Source organism: Lithobates pipiens, unplaced genomic scaffold (genome assembly GCF_037356315.1).
Source record: "Lithobates pipiens isolate NorthernLeopardFrog02 unplaced genomic scaffold, aLitPip1_a1.2 Scaffold_18, whole genome shotgun sequence".
Taxonomy (NCBI): Eukaryota; Metazoa; Chordata; class Amphibia; order Anura; family Ranidae; genus Lithobates; species Lithobates pipiens.
Window position 1 is genome coordinate 598,018,034 of NW_027507758.1, and position 23,412 is coordinate 598,041,445.

The window sequence follows — 23,412 nt, forward strand, 5'->3', positions numbered from 1 at the left end:
GACAGATGTAAAAAAAAAAACACATATTTTTACATACTGTCCCTGTTTTACTGAGGCTGGCAACGCTGATGGGGCCCCCTAGTGGCATGGGGCCCTTGGGCAGTGCCGGAGTGGCCCAATGGTCAGTCTGCCCCTGATGGAACCCCAATGCATTGTACAGTAGATCCCAATGCACATATATTGTGTATTGTGGTGCGCTGCATTTTTTAAGGGTCATGCATTTTTTTTTTTATTCCATTTGGGCATGTTCTAACACAAGGCATGTTAACTCATGCCATAACACACATGAACACATGCTCCTGTGCACATTATATCAGCATTTTTCAACCTTTTTTCAGTCATGGCACCCTTTCAATTAATAAAAAATTCCAGGGCACCCCAATCTAAAATGTACGTGTTACTTATCAATGGAAAACCTGAGCCTGGGGCGATGAACACAACCGACTTAAAGCGGAGCTACAAATACTGCAGCTGCTGACGTTTAAAGTATGGACACTTACCTGTCTAGGGCGCCCACGAAATCGGCACCCAAAGCCGATCTGTCGCTGGGCTCTTGAGTGCTGCCACCACCATCTTCGGTAAGGGAATCAGGCAATCCCGGTTCCCTACTGCGCATGCTCAAGTCGAGCTGCGCAATCGGGATGGTCCCTGCAGTCTCTGGGACCCATGGTGTTTCCCAACAGACAGCGGGGGGGGGGCGTAGAAGTGAGTGCAAATATCTGTCCTACCCCTCCCCGCCAAAATGTGCAGAATGCGACACCACTTTAATTCATTTATCTTTACTTTAGAGTTACTTCATCATATAAGAGGTCTCCTTTCACATCAGAGGCCCCTCATCATAGCAGAGGTTCCTCCATCACATCAAAACCCTCTCCCCTTCACATCAGAAGCCCTCCATCACATTAAAGCCTCGCCATACATCAGAGCCCCCCTTCTCATCAGAGTATCCCCTTGAGAGATTTATCCCACCTCATCAGAGTCCCTCCACCGTATCAAAATCTCCCCATCACCACATACTCCCCCCAGCTCAGAGCCCCCCCAATCACCTAGTCCTCCTCCACAGAACCCCCAATCACACAGTACCCTCTTCACACAGAGCCTCCAATCACACAGTACCCTCTTCAATCAGGGCCCGCCAATCACACAGTCCTTCCCCTCAGAGGCCCCCCAATCACACAGCCCCCCTTCTCTTGCAGCCCCACTACAAGGGATTATTATATCCCTCTAGTGCCCGGTGTTACTAAACTGACATCATATTTGTGAGCCTAACTAAAAGGATTGTGGGATTAGTAGTTCTACCAGGTGGCTATCCCCCTGCATGGCTATACACCCGGACGACATATCCCAGGAATCTTTGATACCATTAGGGAGCCTGCTGGAAAGGGCTATAAAAGAAACCAGAAACCGGCCCCAGGTTCTCTTCTTCCCAGGCCTTGCGTGTGAGGGATCTTCCTGTGCAGGGAGAGCGAGAGTGCAGCTTAACTTGCGGAGTACAACATTCCTGACTGACCAAGAAGGCGTCCAGCGATGCCTGCTGTTCATTGGACATCTGACCAGCACCAACCTGACCATACAGCAACCGGCGCATTGTTTTCAGGTAATCGTCACAGGCGGGGCTGCAGCTGGGACGTCTACTTGGAAGTTGCTATCTGGAAAGCACTTGATCAGCCTGATCTTTGGTGAGAAGGCAATTGCCCACCTTTGCAAGTCTTTCCCTGGTTATTTACTGGGACACTGCGCAGACAGCTTTAATTTGGGAACACTTCACTGCACTTTTATTTAAGCACTTATATAAGCATTCTTAGCTGCAGTAGGCATAAGAGATACTACCACTCTGTTACGACACCTTATTGGATACAGTTAATAAGCTCCGACTGCCGATGTCGACCATCAGATCTGCAACAGGGACATTCTGTCAATTCTGCTTAAAGGGCCCTTATACCATCCTTGTTTAGCTTCATCTCTCATTAGGATAAAAATGTTAAACAAGCTGGCCTGGGTTTCTCCTTCTAGGAGTATTGTCAGAATATAGGCTGTGTTCAAGTGGCACTCAAAAGTATATATATATATATATATATATATATATATATATATATATATATATATATATAATATATATATATATATATATATATATATATATATATATATATATATATATATATATATATATATATATATATATATATATATATATATATATATATATATAGTATCCTCTTGTTGCCAACTGTCTTAATTGTTTTAGCGGTGGAATCATTCTACTGAGCTTGTGCTGTTAATCAAAGCTCATTTGAACAATTACCCTTGCTTTACAACTATATCTTATCTGAAGCATTCCAGTAAAGGTTAACAGAGTATAAACATATTGAGTGTTGTCTTATTACTCAAAATTGTTGCAAGGATGTCTGAATCCAGAATGTCAGGTAGGTTTGAATGTTTACAGGGTCATGGCAATACAGATGAGCAGGTAAATCCAAGCAGTCCTCAAGGGGGCCGTGCTACACTAGGTTTCCCGGAGTGGGGCTTTTTTTCTTTTTCACCTGGTAATTCAGCCATCACACTTCCAGTCCTGGGGTGACAACGTTCACTACTTTATCTAGGAACAGGATTACAGAACACCTCCTGTTCCTCATCTCCATAACCTAGAGGGAAAGCCTATATTATAAGGTCCAGAAAGTTTGTGAGATGCATTAGATCTTCTATGTGAGATGTACATGAGATCCATATTACCTTTGGTCTCTACCAAATAGTAATTTCATTCTGTTAAACCATATATTGGTTGCTGGATTGTAAAATTTGTCAAATGGAAATATAAATCTATTAGAAATAGCTGGCTGTTAGTTGTATTTGCTGGGGGTAATAAAATACTCCAGCACTCCCTTTAGACCCTTTGACTGGGTGTCATATGGTGTGCGACACCCTCTCCATGAATAACAAAATTCTGTTGTATTTGGGAACTGCAGCTTTCATACCACTGAAGTATTAAAACTATTAAGAAATAGATTTACTGTCTTCCCACCTCTCCCTCCCCACACCAACCCCCTTAAGCTGCAATGATAGCTGGACTGTGGTATACAAATGCCATGTCCCCTCCTCACCCCCATCAGAACACACCCGTCAGCGCTCTGTGCCATTGGCCTTTTTTGGTCAAGCCCCTTCGACAGTCAGAACGACTACCATACACAAGAGCCGAATGTCAGCAGGTTTCTATTGATCCGTTCGATGCCACCCGATATTTGGCCCATGTGTACAGCCCCTTAGATGACAGGACCTTATATTGTTGTCCTGCAGCCAGACAATCTCTGCACAGCTATTACAGTATACTGTAAAGTCTTTTACATCCCTGTTTGGGAGTGGCAGCAAGTGATAGACATTTCTTTCAAAAAGTTAGAATTGTAATAGTGGATACTATGAGTGGTGTTAGTGGGTACCGCAGGTGTGTGTGTGTAAAGGGTTAAGAGTGTATTTTATCTGCCCTGGATCCTCTTAGGCTTGATTCACACCTATACATTTTTAGTGCTTTTTGCAGATTTGCACTACAGCCCATTTAACATGGTTTCCTATGGAACAAATTCTGCAGAGCAAAGCTGCAAAATGCAAAAAGTACAAAAAATGCCTAGGTGGGAATCAAGACTAAGGCAGCTGGGGGCTTAGACTGTTGTCCTGTAGATGGCAATCTCTGCATGGGGGGGAGGCTGTGGTTGTATTATGTCACATTCTGGGTTCCAGAGGGGATTTAAGAGTGTAATCGTTTAGCTACTACACAGTACCACTTCTCTTCTCCTGTATACTGGGTGTTGTTCTCAGTATCTTATTCTGTATGTATGGGGTCTGCACAGTAATGCCTCATACACACGATCGGAAATTCCGCCAGCAAAACTCTGATGAGAGCTTTTTGTCGGAAAATGCAACCGTGTTTATGCTCCATCGGTCTTTTGCTGGCGGAATTCCAGCCAGCAAAAGATTGAGAGCATGTTCTCTATTTTTCAGTCGGGAAAAGTTCCTATCCGAAAATGCGATCGTCTGTATGCAATTCGGACGCGCAAAAAATCACGCATGTTCGGAAACAATTCTACGCATGTTAGGAAGCATTGAACTTAATTTTTTTGGCTCGTCGTAGTGTTGTACGTCACCGCGTTCTTGCCGGTCAAAAGTTCAGAGAACTTTTTTGTGACCGTGTGTATGCAAGACAAGCTTGAGCGGAATTCCGTCGGAAAAACCATCCAAAATTTTTCGGACGAAAATTCCGCTTGTGTGTACATGGCATTACACTTCTCTTGTCCTGTATACAAATCACACAGCCAGTTCTTGTAGAAATAGGACCATAAACAGTACACATCAAATCTTCAGCAAAAACAGAAAACTTGCAGCTTGGACACAGAGGAGTTAATATGACAGTTTCTTACAAGTTCTGAGTAAGGGAAGTGGAGTCAAGTGGACGGTGATGATTAATGATGTGATCAGAATCATGTATGGTGAAAGCAAATTAGCTGTTTCTGCCCATTTCCGTGGAAGGTGCCTGTGTAAGCGTCTCTATTTCACGCCACGCTGGAGATCGCTGCATGCCTAGAGCGATATCTCCTTCCCCGCCCCACCAGTAGTTCAGGTAGAAGAGAAACACTCATACAATGATACACAATGACCTAGTTTGGATGTTCCCCATGAGTTAGATATAGAATGTGTAGACCAGCTATTCTCAACCAGGCTTTAGTGGAACCAGAGGGTTCCTCCAGAAGTCGGTAGGGGCTCCCTGGCCTATAACCTCCTTGTTGATTGTGGCTGCATAGTTCTGGGGGTCGTCACTGCTTGGCAAAGCCAGGGTCATGACAGCAATGATTTTTTAGCTGTGTGTAAGATTGCCATTCTGCTCATTCTTCCCACTGACCACCAATGTAAGGAGCATTCTTCCAAATGATCACCAATGTAAGGGACATTCTTTATACTAATCAACAATGTAAAGAGCATTCTTCCCACTGATCAGCAATGTGAGGAGCATTCTAACCCACTGACCTCCAATGTAAGGAGCATTATTCCCACTGATCATCATTGTAAGGGACATTCTTCCCACTGATCACCATTGTAAGGGACATTCTTCCCACTGACCACCAATGAGGGAGCACTTCTTCCACTAACCACCAATGTAAGGGGCACCCCTCCTACTGACTTCAATGTAAGGAGCATTCTTCCCACTGACCACCAATGTAAGTGCCATTCTTCCCACAGACCACCAATGTAAGGGGCATTCTTCCCACCGATCACAAATGTAAGGAACAGTCTTCCCACTGACCACCAATGTAAAGAGCATTCTTCCCACTGATCACCAATGTTAGGAACATTATTCCCACTGACCTCCAATGTGAGGAGCATTCTTCCCACTGATCACCAATGTAAGGGGCATTCTCCCCACTGACCACCAACGAAGGGAGCACGTCTCCCACTAACCACCAATGTAAGAGGCATCCCTCCTACTGACTTCAATGTAAGAAGCATTCTTACCACTGCCCACCAATTTAAGGGACATTCTTCCCATTGGCCACCAATCTAAGAAGCAGTTCATCTCAGAAACCAGCCTCCAGATTGTTTGGTCTGTCTCTCCTTAGGGTGCGGGGTTTAACCCTCTTTTGGTTTGACACCAATTTTTTTGATTCCAGTCTTTGATCTCTTCACTGTTACACATTCTCCCACCATCACATCTCCCGGGGGAAGACTGGTGAAGCCAGTGGCATTGTACCATATATTTTTATATTGTTACATTTTTATACTTTGATACCTTTTTTGGTGATTATTTGTATTGGAATACATCAATCCCTCGCTTATATTTCACAGTCTACCGCCTATCTGGTATTAGTAGACTGGGTTCCATCAACTATACTTCCCTGTGCTTCTCCCAAAGAAGCGAGATCTCTCTCGTGAAACACGTCAAGACCTACAGCACAGTTGTTCCAGTCTGTTGGCAGATACCCTCATGGTATATCTAGGTTCCATGGAAAGGTTTTCAATTTTTAAAAAAAGTGTTATGCAAATTTACCCTTGTACTGATGTTAACTGTTTATTTTTGTATTATGTGTTGTTTTTAAACATTTTGTTTTAATAAATTCTTTATAAATTGTATCCTTCATGTCTGAGGTGTGACTGCAAAAGTCACATGGGCTATTTTGTTTTTTGTTGTATGCAATCTAATGCCGCGTACACATGACCGGACTTTTCGATGGACTAGGTCTGACGGTCTTCCCAACGGACTTTCGGTGAACTTCCGACGGACTTTCCAAACGAACAAACTTGGCCCCACACAAGCACACCAAAGTCTGACGGATTTGAATGAGATGATGTACGACCGGACTAGAATAAGGAAGTTCATAGCCAGTAGCCAATAGCTGCCCTAGCGTTGGTTTTTGTTTTTCGGACTAGTATACAGATGAACGGATTTCCGACCGCACTCGAGTTCGTCGGAATGATTTGAAACATGTTATATTTCTAGGTCTGTTGGACTTTTTGGAAAAAAAAGTCCGCTGGAGCCCACACACGATCGAATTGTCCGACGGATTCCAGTCCTCCAGACCTAGTATGCTGGAAAGTCTGATCATGTGTAACTAAGCGGCATATGAAGCATTCTTCCTATTGACCACCAATGTAAGGAGCATTCTTTCCACTGGCCACCAATGTAAGGCACGTCCTTCCCACTGGTCACCAATGTAAGGAGCATTCTTTCCATTGGCCACCAATGTAAGGCACGTCTTTCCCACTGACCTCCAATATAAAGGACATTCTTCATACTGACCATTAATGTAAGGAAAAATCTTCCCACTGACCACCAATGTAGGGGGGAATTCTTCTCACTGACAATCAATATAAGGATTCTTCCCACTGATCACCACTGTAAGGGACATTTTTCCCGCTGACCATCAGTGAAAGGAGTATTCTTCTTACTGACCACCAGTGAAAGGAGTACTTTTCTCACTGACCCTGGATGAACTGGTTTAAAGGGGTTGTAAAGGTTTGTTTTTTATTTTCTAAATAGGTTTCTTTAAGCTAGTGCATTGTTGGTTCACTTACCTTTTCCTTGGATTTCCCTTCTAAATTTTTTTTTTCTTTGTTTTCTTTGTCTGAATTCCTCACTTCCTGTTCCTCCTCAGTAAGCTGTTCTGGCTGACTAAACACCGCTCGGATGATGGTGTGAAGTTTACTGAGGAGAAACAGGAAGTGAGAAATTCAGACAAAGAAAAAAACATTTTGAAGGGAAATCGAAGGAAAAGGTAAGTGAACCAACGATGCACTAGCTTAAAGAAACCTATTTAGAAAATAAAAAACTAAGCTTTACAACCCCTTTAAGCAGGGGTTCGTCAAGATCTGAAAACTATTTTAGAGATTTCTCTTGGAAAACACAGTTCAGAAAGGCTGGTGGAGAAATAAAGTAGATTTATGTTAAATTAAACAAAAATTTACATAAAGTTAAGTTAACGGTCTAGAGGGAGTGGATAATAAATTTGTAACAGAAGGGCTACAATACTTTTCCTGGAGAAATTATTACTCCAGTTTCACTCTAGTGCTGCTCACTGATAAAAGCATGTAATCCAAATCACAAATTGCTAAAAGCAGTCATTCCCTACATCTGTTTAGCTACAGTGCAGAAAGCCCCTGTCACAAGGTCATTATTAAAGAGAACTGGAAAGGCATCAGGGAACCCTATATATGTGCTCTCTGCTTTCTACAGTTGTCTGTTTTGAATTTTATGTAATAGGGGATTAGCAGAGATCAGCTAAATTCATGCAGGGGCTAAGTACATCCAGCAGTTTATGATCTACAATGATTACATAAGTGCATTACAGCACATAAATCATCTAAGTAGCTGCCAGTGAATACATGAAATGAAACAGGTATCAAAGCCCATGCCACCGCACTTCTGTGCTGCAGCCACACAGCCCTGCATGCTAACAGGCCACCCATAGTGCTGTCACCTCCCTCTTGCTTTCCCTGAGTGCACAGAATGGCCGTGAGTGGAGAGAAACAATAAAGTCACTAAAAAATATAAGAAAACGGGGTTTGGGACTTTGTATGAAACCTGCAGCCAATAAAGTCACTGTCTCAGACTATAAACCTGCAGGTGATGGAGGTTAAGCCCGTCCACCACCTGGAAAAGCAAGCAGGCCCATTACCTCCAGGAGCCCCAAGAATATATCAGGAATGTAGTCTCCACCTGGACACTTTACATTGAGAAAGGCTATAGCTACAAGTCCCAGGAGAAGTGTATAGAGGAAGGGGACTGGAAGCCCATGCTGCCAATAGTCAATCTTGGGTGGGGAGCCAAGGAGAGAGGTGTCCTGCGTGAAACTACTGGTAAGGCTGTTGAGTTCTGGATCAGTACTGAACTGTCCCACCTGCCAAAAGACCACCAGTACCAGAGGGACCTTTTAATTTGTAACAGAGGACCGTGCTCTGGAGGGACCCATGAAGTGAGGAACTGTGCACCATGGTTGGTTTCCCCCCTAGGTGGGACTTCACTGATGTTGGCATGTCCAGATCTGCATTGCCATAGGCCTGCAATGCCCAGTGAGCTATAAGAGAGAACATTTACACCCAGAATGCCAGCTGCTTGATCCGGGGTCACTGCTATTTCAGTACTACTGCCATCACTCTCAGGGACCATGAGAGTTAGCCTGTTCGTGTATCTAGTGTTCTGGCAACTCACGAGAGGGACGAGACTTTGTGAAGGACTTCATAGTTGTGCAGAGGCCTTTGACCACTCTTTTTGCTATACTTAAATAGGCAACTTCACTCTTTTTTGGGACCCCCATAGATTCATTCTGAATAATATTCCCCTTTCCCATTGGAATTACAAAAACTTCAACTTCAACGTAGTCTTGGGCCCCAACACTGGCCACTGACAGTTACCTACCACTGGCCAGTGGGTGGTTGAGAAAAGGGGACTGTGACTTATAGCTTTGTTTGAATTTCCCATATTTAGGGCAACCCCTTAGGACATGGGACTAGGAGGTATAGACTTAGCCCCCCTGAACCAGATTTCAGATACCCTTAATTAGTGGTTTTAATAATATTGTGTTCAAACAGTATTTCGGAGCAATTGTCTTTTGCCTCTGTTTGCCATTGTTTGGTATTATTGTTGCTGCTATTCGCTCTGCCTCACACATTTCCAAAAAAGAAAACAGCCTTTCTTTCAGCCTTGGTGTGTCAGAGGGTTCAGTATTGCCTGAAGAGTGATTATCACTAGGAACAAGGGAACCCAAACATCAGCGGTTCCTTTGGGGGTGATCACTACACTAAATTATACCATACAGATATTTTATACCAATCTATCCTGCTGCCTATTGCTATGACTAAGCCCAGGTGGGGAGGGCAAAACACATTAGAAGGCTAATTTGATGGTTTTTGAAAGAGCAACGGCTGGGGCCATTCCTTATCTTCATCTCACATGGGCTAGCTGGGAGTGCAGCATCCATCTCACTCCATTGCCTATTGCTATGATCTTTTCTTTGTACAAGAGCTATGGTCACCGAACAATTTTTAAATTTCACACTTCTGGGAGTGTCCGATGTTTGTATCACCTGCTGCGTGCTGCGCTTCCTTTCTTTGAACCCTACATCATTGTTTGTGTCCTGCAGAAAACACGGCACACAGCAGGGGGACCAGTCTTCTGACACACCCAGAAGTGTCGAATGTGAAGGTTCTTTAGAGAAAATATCTGAGGAACAGGCCGTCGATTGTGCTTTGCTACAAATTTTAACCGAGAGTAATTTTGATATTGGTTGCTATTGGTTGCCTCCATGGCGGTCAGTCAGCAATATTCTGGTATTGCTAATAAAGAATTGTGGCAGCACGCAGGTAAAATCACCTGGTTGTATTCAGGATGGGAAATATGTGTGTCCTAGATTCAGGCTTTATGCAGACTTTTACAATTAGAGGGGAAGAGTTAATGAGCCCAGCTGAAGTAAGTGGGCTCATTAAGACCTCTACAAAAAACCGCAGCATGCATAGGGAGATGCTCCATCCTGGAACCAGTTTTGTGTGTATAGACTGGGGAGTCTGAGATCTGTTCTGTGCGGTGAGTTAACGCCTGTGTGGCAAACCCCTACAATAGAGATAGGGACTGGGGCAGCACAAGGCTGCACCCAGTTGTTAGACAGGGAGTCTACGTGTGTAGTTAGAGGTCAAGCTGACCAGGATTTATTTTCTTGTTTTATTTTGTTTGACTGTTATATGTATCACTGCATGTAGCCTAAATAAACCGGACCTTTTGTTTTTTGCACCTACACCGCTGTCTGCTGTGCCTGACTTTGTGTTGTGAACCCATCCAGGGGGTCACACACACCCGCTACCGAGCGAACCCCCTCACAGTTGGTGGAGAATTTTGGCAGTTTTTTTTTTTTTTTTTTGTTAAGGCCAGCATGGAGGAGATACTGAGACAGCTGGCTCTAGCAAATGCAAACCAGCAACAAGCAAATGCAAATCAGCAGCAAACAAATGCAGCTTTACAAAAGAGCCTTGCAGCTCAACAACAAGCCCAGCAGCAGGCAAATGCAAATCAGCAGCAGACAAATGCAACTTTGCAGCAGAGTTTGGAAGCCCAGCAACAAGCCCAGCAGCGATCTGAAGCCCGCTTCATAGACCTGTTGCAGAAGCAAGAGCAGAATTTTCAACAGCAAATAGAGACATTGATACAGCAACGTCCGCAGACCAATGAAGCAAGTGGGTACAATAATACCACAACCTTTGGTGTGAGCCGTTTACTGACAAAAATGACTGGAGAGGATGATCCGGAGCTGTTTTTGACCACATTTGAAAGGACTGCTGAAAGGGAAAAGTGGCCTAAGGAGCAATGGGCTGGACTGGTGGCCCCTCTGTTAACTGGGGAATCGCAGAAAGCTTATTATGACCTAGAGCCTGACCAAGCAAAAGACTGTGTGGTGCTAAAAGCAGAAATATTGGCACGGCTGGGTGTCACCCTGGCAGATCCGGGCTCAGCGTGTGCATAACTGGACTTTTCAGGTTGGAAAACCTCCCAGGTCTCAAAATGTATGATCTCATTCACCTGAGCAGGAAGTGGCTGCAGCCAGAGATTTTGACCGCACCAAACATTGTGGAACGTGTGGTTATGGATCGTTTCCTGAGAGCTCTTCCTACTGCCATCCAAAAATGGGTAAGCCATGGAGACCCAGAAAATGCAGATAAACTTGTGGATCGGGTTGAGAGGTACTTGGCTACAGAGAACTTGACCACCTCTTCCAGGGACTCACGGACTTTCCCCCCTAAGACCAGATCATCCCCAGTGGCGGGTAAGATGACTCCAAGGGGTGAGGGTGGAGAGAGTGAGAGGGTGGGAGTTCTACCTAAGGTCTGGCGGGAGCAGCCCAGGAAGCCCATGCTGCAAGAGGCAGCGAAAAAAATTATTTGCTACCGCTGCCGGCAAGAGGGACATATTGCAGCCAATTGCCCAGTTGTGGATGAGCCTATGCAATGTGACTTTATAAGGGAGAGACGTCAGTCGCTGTTTGCGACAGTTGCATGCACTGCCATTCGGGGACCTGAGAAACATTTATGTAAAATGTGTATTAATGGTAGACATGTTGATGTGTTGCTAGATTCAGGTAGCCTGGTAACATTGATAAAAGCTGAATTAGTTACTACAGAGGTCTCTGGGAAGAACAGGGTGGCTGTTATTTGTGTGCATGGGGACACCCGAGAGTATCCTGTAACTTCAGTGTTTTTTGAGACCCCCAAAGGTAACCTCTCTCATCAGGTGGGGTTAGTGTCTCAGTTACCACATGATGCTATTGTGGGAAGGGATTTTCCAAAATTCTGGGAACTCTGGGATTGTCCTGAGGCCCCCACTGGTGCCCCTATAAACCAGGAAGATGACCAGAATTCCTCTGGTAGTGGTGAGGACTCTCCTGAATTTCCCTTGTCGGTATTGGCGGGGGAAACTCGAGAAACTGGGGAGGAGCCAACATCCTCAGATGAAAACATGCCGTCTGTGGAGTTTTCGGATCTTGAGGTTCACAGGGAAAATTTTGCCACAGAACAGTTAAAAGACCCCACCCTAATAAAGGCACGGGAAAATGTGGTGAAAATAGATGGCGAGTTAGTGAACCCAGATAAGACTTGCCCTTATCCTTACTTCACTATGGAAAGGGACCTGCTGTATCGAGTGGCTCAAAGGGCAGAAGAAACCATTGAGCAACTTGTAGTGCCCAAACCTTACAGGAAGTTGGTGTTAGAATTGGCTCATGGACACATTCTGGGAGGTCATCTGGGGACAGAGAAAACCAGAGAGAGGGTATTGCAGAGATTCTATTGGCCTGGGGTCATGAAGGAAATAGAAAATTATTGTTCCTCTTGCCCTGTGTGTCAGAAGTCGGCACCTATGCCACATTTCCGTAACCCACTGGTACCTCTTCCTATCATTGAGGTCCCCTTTGAGAGGATCGCAATGGATTTGGTAGGTCCGATAATGAAGTCTGCTAGGGGGCATCAGTACATTTTGGTTATATTGGACTATGCCACCCGTTATCCGGAAGCAATTCCTCTCCGAAATACCTCGGCCAAAACCATAGCCAAAGAGCTATCCCTTGTTTTTAGCCGCGTGGGTATTTGTAAGGAACTGCTTACGGACCAAGGTACACCCTTTATGTCCCGGGTTATGAAAGAATTATGCAAGTTGTACAAAGTGAAGCAATTGCGTACATCTGTGTATCACCCCCAAACAGATGGGTTGGTTGAAAGATTCAACAAAACCCTAAAACAAATGTTAAAGAAGGTGGTGGATAGAGATGGAAAGAATTGGGATTGTCTAATACCCTATCTGATGTTTGCCATTAGGGAGGTACCCCAATCCTCTACGGGTTTCTCACCCTTCGAGTTGCTCTATGGGAGACACCCAAGAGGGCTGCTGGATATCGCCAAGGAAACTTGGGAAAATGAGAGTTCTCCTCACAGGAGTGTGATTGAGCATGTCGCCCTGATGCAAGATAGAATTGCACAGGTAATGCCAATTGTAAAGGAACATTTAACCCAAGCGCAGTTAGCACAGCAGAGAGTGTACAACCGTGGGGCCAAGACACGTACTTTTTCCCCGGGGGATAGGGTCTTGGTGCTAGTCCCTACGGTTGAAAGCTAATTTCTGGCCAAATGGCAAGGTCCATATGAAGTAATTGAAAAAATTAGTGAGGTGAACTACAGGGTTAGACAGCCAGGAAGGCGAAAGCCGGAGCAGATCTATCACGTCAATCTGCTGAAAGCCTGGAGGGATAGGGAATCCCTAGTCGCAGAGACTTTGTCACAAGTACAGCCTGATTGCTTAGTTCCTGAGGTTGGAATAGCAGACACCTTATCGAAACCCCAACAACAGGAGGTTAAAGAGTTTGTACTTCGTAACAAAGAGATTTTCTCTGAGCTTCCGGGACAAACATCTGGCGTAGAGCATGACATTATCACCCCGCCAGGAGAAAGGGTAAAACTAAAACCTTATAGAATACCAGAGGCCCGACGGGAGGCAATACGTGGGGAGGTTCAAAGGATGGTGGAATTGGGTGTGATAGAGGAGTCCCAGAGTGACTGGTCCAGTCCTATTGTACTAGTGCCCAAACCTGATGGGAGCTGGCGGTTTTGTAACGATTTTAGACAATTAAATAAAGTTACAAAATTTGACACCTACCCCATGCCACGTATAGATGAGTTGGTTGACCGGCTGGGAACAGCCCGATATATGACAACTCTTGATCTCACCAAAGGGTATTGGCAAATTCCCCTGGCCGAGTCGGCCAAGGAGAAAACTGCGTTTGTAACCCCAGATGGGGCATTCCAATATAAGAGAATGTCGTTTGGGTTACAGAATGCACCGGCAACATTCCAGCGGAAAATGGATAAGATTCTGAGGCCCCATCATAAATATGCTGCAGCTTACCTGGATGATGTGATTATCCATAGCACAGACTGGGTCTCACATTTGCCAAAAGTACAAGCAGTCCTAGACTCTATCCGGGAAGCTGGGTTTACGGCCAATCCAAAGAAGTGTACCATTGGACAGGAGGAGGCCAAATATCTTGGGTACACTATTGGGAGGGGGGTGATAAAACCCCAAGTCAATAAAGTCGAGGCCATACAGAGTTGGCCACGTCCCAACAGCAAAAAACAGGTATGGGCCTTTCTGGGAATCGCTGGCTATTATCGACGATTCATTCCCCATTTTGCTTCTCAGGCTGTGCCCCTCACCAACCTGACAAAAGGGAAAGAGTCGGTTATGGTTAAATGGTCCCCAGAGGCTGAGGAAGCATTTCGGGACTTAAAAACAGCCTTATGTAGCCAGCCAGTGTTGTACTCACCAGACTTCTCTAAGGACTTTGTTGTACAAACTGATGCATCAGACGTTGGGTTAGGAGCAGTGTTATCCCAGGTCTGGAACGGGGAAGAGCACCCAGTCATTTACCTCAGCAGGAAGTTGAAGTCCCATGAGGTAAATTACTCCACGATTGAGAAGGAATGTTTAGCAGTGAAGTGGGCTCTAGATTCCCTTCGGTACTATCTGCTAGGTAGGCACTTTGACCTGGTGACTGATCACGCTCCTTTAAAGTGGATGGCTCAAAACAAGGAGACCAATAGAAGGGTAAATAGGTGGTTCCTGGCCCTACAGGAATTTAACTTTACAGTTAAGCACCGCCCTGGTGTTAAAATGGGGAATGTGGATGCTTTGTCTCGGATACATGCGTGTCTGGCTGCTTGTGTTACAACCCCAAGGTTGAAACAAGGGGGGGGGGTATGTGGCAGCACGCAGGTAAAATCACCTGGTTGTATTCAGGATGGGAAATATGTGTGTCCTAGATTCAGGCTTTATGCAGACTTTTACAATTAGAGGGGAAGAGTTAATGAGCCCAGCTGAAGTAAGTGGGCTCATTAAGACCTCTACAAAAAACCCCAGCATGCATAGGGAGATGCTCCATCCTGGAACCAGTTTTGTGTGTATAGACTGGGGAGTCTGAGATCTGTTCTGTGCGGTGAGTTAACGCCTGTGTGGCAAACCCCTACAATAGAGATAGGGACTGGGGCAGCACAAGGCTGCACCCAGTTGTTAGACAGGGAGTCTACGTGTGTAGTTAGAGGTCAAGCTGACCAGGATTTATTTTCTTGTTTTATTTTGTTTGACTGTTATATGTATCACTGCATGTAGCCTAAATAAACCGGACCTTTTGTTTTTTTGCACCTATACCGCTGTCTGCTGTGCCTGACTTTGTGTTGTGAACCCATCCAGGGGGTCACACACACCCGCTACCGAGCGAACCCCCTCACAGAATATATATACAAATAAATAGTGCTATATATATATATATATATATATATATATATATATATATATATTTCTGGAGCTATTTTTCAAAAGAAGCCATCAAATGTCACCAAACAAAGAGGAGAGAATACGATACAGGCATCATCTCTTTGCTTTCACTCTAAGAATCGGACTCTAATCCACTTTTCCAGCCTGCATTCCCTTCTCAAACTTTACGGTAATTAATGTTTTTCATCTCCATAATGACACATTAATAATGAATGAATATCATTTTCAATGAATTTAGCGCCAAATAGCATTTATTTCTCTAAAGCGAGTGGCAGAAGCGGGTAGCGTGGTCCTGCGAGTCTCTGCCTGGTCTAATTATCCATTTACTTGGCTGTGATTTAATGACAGACATTCTGCTTGAGAAGCGTTAAGTTCAAAGTGAAGATAAAACAGGTAAAATCCATTTCATGTTACCTCTCGGTAATCATCAAAGATTGGAATCTGTAAGCCAAATGTATCCTCAAAAAATAGATTGTGCATCGCTGACAGAATGGTTCTACTATTCTACTACATCTGAGTGAAAAAACTTCCCAGATACTTGGGCAGGGCAGGACTTACCACTGGGCTTGACTGGGCTCAAGCCCATGGGCCCCGCCGAGATACATAGCTGAGTGTACTCGGCTCAGCTCCGCTCACAGTCACAAGCAGTCCAGACCTATGATGGACATAACACAGGGATTGGGCGTGACTGTGAGCCGAGCCGAGTACACTACTCTCGGCTCCGCTTGGGTCTGCGAGAGGATCCGAGAGCCGCCGAGAGGACCTGAGAGCCGACGAGAGGACCCGAGAGCCGCCAAGAGGACTCGAGAGCCGCCGAGAGGACCCGAGAGCTGCACCATTTTTAAACTTCAAGACTGCAATGACAAGGCTGCAAATAACACTGGGGCAGGGCTGTAAATGACAAGGCTACACTGACAAGGCTGCAAATGACACTACCAGGCTGCATTGATGGGCATTTAAATGTATGTTTTTTCCTTAAAATTCCCTCCTAAACTTGGGGTGCATGTTTTACGCCGACACGAATTTTACGCCGATAAATACGATAATGTATAGAAGGTAGGGCCCGAAAGTGACTCAATCCCAGGGGCCCCCACCACCCTAAGTCCTGCCCTGTACTTGGGTATTGTGGAATCTTTCCTAATCCTCTGGTCCCAACAACTTAAATTCACACCCCACCAGCACCAACATAGGCACAATGTGAAAGTAGCAAGGGAGCCCTCCTGGGAAGGTACTCTACCCATATTAGGATAGGTGGCATGTGGCTTGGTATGATTCAAGTGGAAGGGGAGATGCAGATACCTCTGCCTTTTCTGGCCAGAAGACTCCATGGCAGTTTGTCTGGTTTAAACTTTTCAGGTGTGGACATAGCATTTATTTTTGTTGAGACGGAGTCAACCCTAAAAATCAATTTTTGGGGGGATGCCAAACCATAACCCTTAAACAATCTATACCAGACCCTTACCTGGGCATGTGGTCTGGGTGGCCAGGAAATGAGGCGGCAGCGTGCATGTGGTTTATCCCCCGCTGAACTTTACCACGTCAAATGCCCAATAAAAACAAAAAAAAAGGCGTAAAGGAGTTCTTCCTTAAAAAACACTCTCCTATCCCTATCCTAAGTCCTCCCTCTCCTAAACCATAGCATGTCAAATGCCTTTAACATAAGGAGGGTACCCCCATTTCGATGGTGACAGGGCCTTATCCTCACATTCCCTGGCCTGATAGACATGGGAGTCTGTGAGGAGGACTTATTGGAATCTGGTTGCCCCCTTTAAAATAAGGAGATCCCACATATTTAGCCCTCATTTGATTAAGGAGCAACTGTTGAAAAAAAGTTGACCAAGTAAATAAAACACATACTGTACATAGTAGAAAAAGTATTTTTTTAGTACAAAAAAATGTCCTATGATGTAAATCCAACATTAATGACATCATTCAGTTTTGTAGATCATGATGAACCAGCAACTTAATACTAATGAACCTTACCAATGATCCTCGTCATCAATAATTTAACCACAAATGATAGCTCACCAGCCTGCAGCTGAATGTCCAAAAACCAGGATGCTGACTGAGGTCATTGCGAAATAAGGTCATGATTGGGAGTGAGCTTGGGTTTGGCTGAACCCATGGACAGCTGTCAGTGCTGGGCCAATGAGCTGTGGGCAGGGGACTTCCCCACCCAGCACCTTCATAAAGAAGCAAGAATGCTAGTGACATCATTGACCACATGGCCATAAAAGGTCATTAACATTCACCTAATAGATTAGTCAATGCCATATTAGATTAATGACGTCATGAGCATCCCCACTCCCTTGGGTACATGAACCTACAGGGTGGGGAATCTCCAACCTACAACTCATTGATCTGGCACTGACAGCTACCTTCCAGTTTTGGACAAACATGGTTTTCTACTGAAGTCAAATCTCCCAGGTGGGGACCAAAAATAAAGATGTGACAGATGGTTTATCTCTTCCCTACGCTATCCATAGCTAGAAAAATAATGTTATGGCTTTAGATACACAGTAGTTCAGGCATTGGCAACCCCTGTCGCTGGCTGTAATTGAGAACCCACTAGGGTGTAATTGCTAGGGGCAAAATAGAATGCTCTATATTCTATGCAGATCTAAATGTTATTCATTGAAAATAAAAATGTGAATGGGGAAAATACAGCATTATGGTCACTGGATGTTTCTAGGTATCATAGTAAAAAAACAAAAGAAACACTACGATTGTGTTAATATACGAGTAAAAGTTGCAAACACAACAGTGAGATATTTCTCACCAAAACTTATGAATATACAGTACAAATATTGCAATATCAAAAGGGATGAGTCAAAACACAATTAAAATATACAAAAATAGCATAAACATATAAATGTCCACCGTGAAAAACAGTCCAACAGGGATGATATTGAAAATGGTAGGTCGTTTTAGCAGCTAGGAATCGAAGATGGATTGAATCACCTTCTCTCCACTATAGAGGCCAATCGCCAACACCCAAAAAAAGATGTCCTCTTACCAAAACTCAAGGGCCCCCTGAAAACAGGTAGGTCAAACGCAATTAAGGGACTTTTTCCCTATGGCAATGCTCCAGCTGGGATCCTGACAGCTACAAGGACAACATCTCAGGAGGTATTTCAGAGTAGATGTCACCAACTCCCAAGTGTGTTGTATATATGAATAAAAAACACTAAATAGTGTAAAACCTTTAAACTCACCCCTTATTAAAAACAAGTGTTTCTCACATAAGTAAAAAGAACATGCGCATGTCTCTTGGGTGCCCCAGAAGAAGTCCTATGGTGACGAAATGTGTAGGATAGAGCGGCTTGGTCACATCATTGCGTTACCCGAAAGTGGAGGCGGATGCCATCTTACCTTGCCGGGATTGTTGTGATGGAGACATGTGCATGTTCTTTTTACTTATGTGAGTAACATTTGTTTTTAATAAAGGGGACATTTAAAGGTTTTACACTATATAGTGTTTTTTATTCATATATACAACACACTTGGGAGTTGGTGACATCTACTCTGGAATACCTCCTGAGACGTTATCCTTGTGGCTGTCAGGATCCCAGCTGGAGCATTGCCATAAGGCCAAAGCCCCCAAAGCCTGTTTGACCTGCCTGTTTTAGGAGGTCCTTGAGTTTTGGTAAGAGGTCATATTTGTTGGGAACGGGCGATTGGCCTCTATGGTGAAGGGAAGGTGATTCAATCCATCTTTGATTTCTGGCTGCTGAAACTACTCACCGTTTTTAAAAACATCCCTGTGGGAATTTTTTTTTGAATATTTTGATTGATCTCCGAGTATGATAGGAATGCTCCTCAGCTTCATATAATGGTCATAATGCAGTATTTTCCTCATCCACACAGTTTGTTTTTTTCAGTAAATACCATGCATGAATATTGCCTGCGGACATTAGATTTTGCCCTATTCAGATCAAACTTTCGATACACAAATTTTTTTTTTAAATAAAAATTGGAAAAAGTTGCTGACTCCTGCATTAGTCTATCCAATACTGTGACCACATCAAAAGCAGCACATCAAATAAGAAGCCATCTCACTAAAAAATAGTTTTATAGAACTTTGGAGTGTCAGGCCCCTAAAGGCTTTATCGTTTTTTTTTTTTTTGTTTTTTTTTTTACCCATGATAAATTAAACTTTTGATGAGGAAGTTTCGCTATCTGAATATCCAGTTTTAGAAGGCACCACTGCACTTTTTTGATAAACTCTTATCCTTTCTTGCTCTATCTACAGAATCACCTAGAGACAGCTCCTCTGAAAAAAACGTTTTACATTTCTAAGGCTTTTACCATAAAGAACCCCCTTTTTTTTTTTTTTTGCAAGTTGAGATGATTTTTTTTTTTTTGTGACCAGCAGGGGGAGGGCAACGTTGTATCATCTATGGGAATCTAAAGCAACATGCAACTGGAAGCTTCCTTCACAACTCCAACCTTTATATTACATTAAAGTAAACAGGCGATAAAATCACATGGAATATTGTTACTGTAGACATAATATGAGACGGTTATCAGTTAGAGATAGACCGATCTATTCATCTCTATGAAATGGAAATCAGCTGCACATGAAAGAAAAGTCACGTGGGTTTGAAGAAGACTTTGATGTTGGCACGCCAATAATGTGCACTGGTGGGGCTCTTTACAGACACCTCTCATCAAACTGCATGTATAGAGGTTAAATGACTGCACTTGAGAGCAGACATATGCATTATATATGAACTTAAGGATATCTTCTTTTTTTGTGTTTTTCGAGAAAATTTTGGTGCTGCAATTACACAGCTGCCACCGACTATCTATAATCATTACTGCCGATAAAGGAAATAATTCTCATACTGTATGCTTTACTAATAATTCAATTCGTTTTTAACCTCTTGCTTACTGGACACTTAGGGGGCTTCCTGCCCAGGTCAATTTTCAGCTTTCAGCACTCTCACACTTTGAATGACAATTGCGCGGTCATACTACACTGTACACAAATGACATTTTTATAATTTTTTTCATACAAATGGCACTTTCTTTTGGTGGTATTTAATCACCATTTGGGTTTTTATTTTTTGCTAAACAAACAAAAAAAGACAGAAATGTAAGAAAAAATAAATAAATAAAAACAATTCATAGTCTGTTATAAAATTTTGCAAATGGGTAATTTTTCTCCTTCATTGATATTCGCTGATGAGGCTGCACTGATGGGCACAGATAAGGCAACACTGATAGGTACATATAAGGCGACACTGGTAGGCACTGATAACACAGCACTGATGGGCACTGATGGGTGGCATTGATGAGTGGCACTGATGGGTGGCATTGATAGATGTCACTGATGTGCACTGATAGGTGGCACTGATGGGCACTGGTAGGTGGCACTGATGAGTGGCACTGATGGGTGGCATTGATAGATGTCACTGATGTGCACTGATAGATGGCACTGATGGGCACTGGTAGGTGGTATTGATAGGCAGCACTGGTGATGAGGCACTGATTGGTTACATTTATAGGTGGCACCAGGGGCGGACTGACAACTCATGGGGCCCCCGGGCAATAGAAGATTATTGGGATCCCCAGGCAATCAGAGATTATGGGGCCACACAGTATACAATCACACAGTATACACATACATGTACACACAGTATGCACAGACATGTTTCTATTGGCTGCGAAGGTCCCGGAGAGGTGGGGCAGCTATAATCTCTGGATTTTTAAACCAAATGGATGTCGGTAAGGGACATTTCAGAGACAGATGTAAAAAAAAAACACATATTTTTTACATACTGTCCCTTGTTTTACTGAGGCTGGCAACCCTGATGGGGGCCCATAGTGGCCCAGAGTCCTCGGGCAGTGCCCAAGTGGCTGAATGGTCAGCCCGACCCTGGGTGGCACCAGTGTTAATTTTGGCGGCAAATTTCAATTTAGTTTTAGTCTTAGGACTAAAATGGCATTTTAGTTTTAGTCCCATTTTAGTCTTCTGCAATTGGCATGGAGGAACTCAGCTATGAGGAAAGATTATAGGAACTGAATTTATTCTCTCTTGAGAAGAGGAGATTAAGGGGGGATATGATCACCATGTATAAATATATAAGGGGTCCATATAGTGAACTTGGTGTTGAGTTATTCACTTTACGGTCAACCCTCTTTACGTCTAGAGGAAAAGATATTTCATCTCCAAATGCAGAAAGGTTTCTTCACAGTAAGAGCTGTGAAAATGTGGAATAGACTCCCTGCAGAGGTGGTTCTGGCCAGCTCAGTGGATTGCTTTAAATAAGGCCTGGATACTTTCTTGAATGTACATAATATAACTGGGTAGTAACATTTATAGGTAAAGTTGATCCAGAGAAAATCCGATTGCCTCTCGGGGGATCAGGAAGGAATTTTTTTCCCCTGCTGTAGCAAATTGTATCATGCTTTCCTGTTTTTTTTTTTTGCCTTCCTCTGGATCAACTGAGTATAAAATTGGGTATATTGGATTCTACGATATTTGTTATTTTATTTATTTATTGTTTTTAAGGTTGAACTGGATGGACTTGTGTCTTTTTTTCAACCTGACTATGTAACTATGTTTTAGTCATATTTAGTCGACTAAATCTCCAGTACATTTTAGTCAACTAAAACTCATTTTAGTCGTCTAAAATCGAATGGGTGTAGTTCAATTGTAATGCATTAGTTAGCAATTCTCTACAATTTGCAAACTCATTATATACTGCTGGAGTGAAAAATAGAATATGTTATTTATTATTACATTGAGCTATGAACATGCACTACAAACCAGTGTTAATTTTGAAGTCAAATTTCAATTTAGTTTTAGTCTTAGTCTTTTGACTAAAATGGTATTTAAGTTTTAGTCGTATTTTAGTCATCTCAGTTGCTTTAGTTTTAGTCATATTTTAGTTGACTAAAAGGTTTTAGTCGTTTTAGTCGACAAAATTAACACTGGGTGGCACTGTGGGCACTTATAGGTGACACTGTGGGCACTGATGGGTGGTACTGTGAGCACTGGTAGGTGGCACTGGTGGGCACTGGTAGGTGGCGCTGGTGGGCACAGAAGCCTCTGCAGATACTCTCCACGATCGGGACTGATTTCCCTCTCACAGCCACCGGTGATCAGCTTTTTTTTTTTTCTCCTCGCGCTACTCATGCTATTCTCTCTAGAGAATAAATCCCCCAACGTATTACAAGGCTACCACTCTCAACCCTTTTAAAGGTTCCATAGACCTGTTATCATCGTCCTTGCCTCGTTACTTATTGAGTGACTGACTATTGTATACTGTATGTGTCAGGACTGGGCTCAGCCTTTCCATCTCTGAGCTGGCCGATCAGCTGTCAGCTAATTTTCAGCTCCTATCTCTCCACAGTTACTCAGCTGTTGATGATCCTGCTCGTCAGCCCTGCCTACTTAAGCCGTCCAGCCCAGAGGATCTCTGCCTTCGCCTTGGTCAACATCACAGAGCCTATCTCCTGCGTTTCTGTTTAAAGACTTGCTTTGCTGACATCCCTTCTGGCTCCAGATCCTGCTTACTGTTCCACTACATTGATCCCTGACTTCTGACTTGGCTGACTATCCGTTCCGGTTACTGAACTTTGGCTATGTTTTGACTACGTTTGTTCTTTTTACTTTTATTATTATCAACAAGTGTGATTTAACTGTACTTCTGTCTCGGTCTGATTTCATGGTTTCTGACAATATGCCATTTGAAAGTTAATATTTTTTTACCCATTAGCAAGTTCATAAAGTATGAAATACTGCAAAGCAAGAAAGGGGAATTGCTCACCATAAAAAAAAGTCTTGAAACAGATTATCATACAGCCACAGACACATCCATCCCAATGTACAATATCTCTATACGTGTTTCACTTGATCAGGAGCCAACTCAGAGAAAGTTCATAGGGGCTGTATTCCCACAGGGGTACATTTTTTTCATTGTCTCCTTGCCCCTTCCATTACCTATCAGACACTTGTAATGAGATCTGGTGGATTTAGGTGCTGCAGTATGAGTTTGCACAACTCAGGGCCTCAAGTGCACCCAATATGCACATTTCTCACTAGTTAGGATGAAAAGGAC

General features: G+C 43.5%; 1 protein-coding gene across 1 annotated transcript in view; it reads right to left on the minus strand.

Annotated features, from left to right (window-relative positions):
* Positions 1-23,412, minus strand: part of LOC143989183 (L-gulonolactone oxidase-like) — a 195,542-nt gene that overhangs the window by 48,723 nt on the left and 123,407 nt on the right. The window lies entirely within an intron of this gene.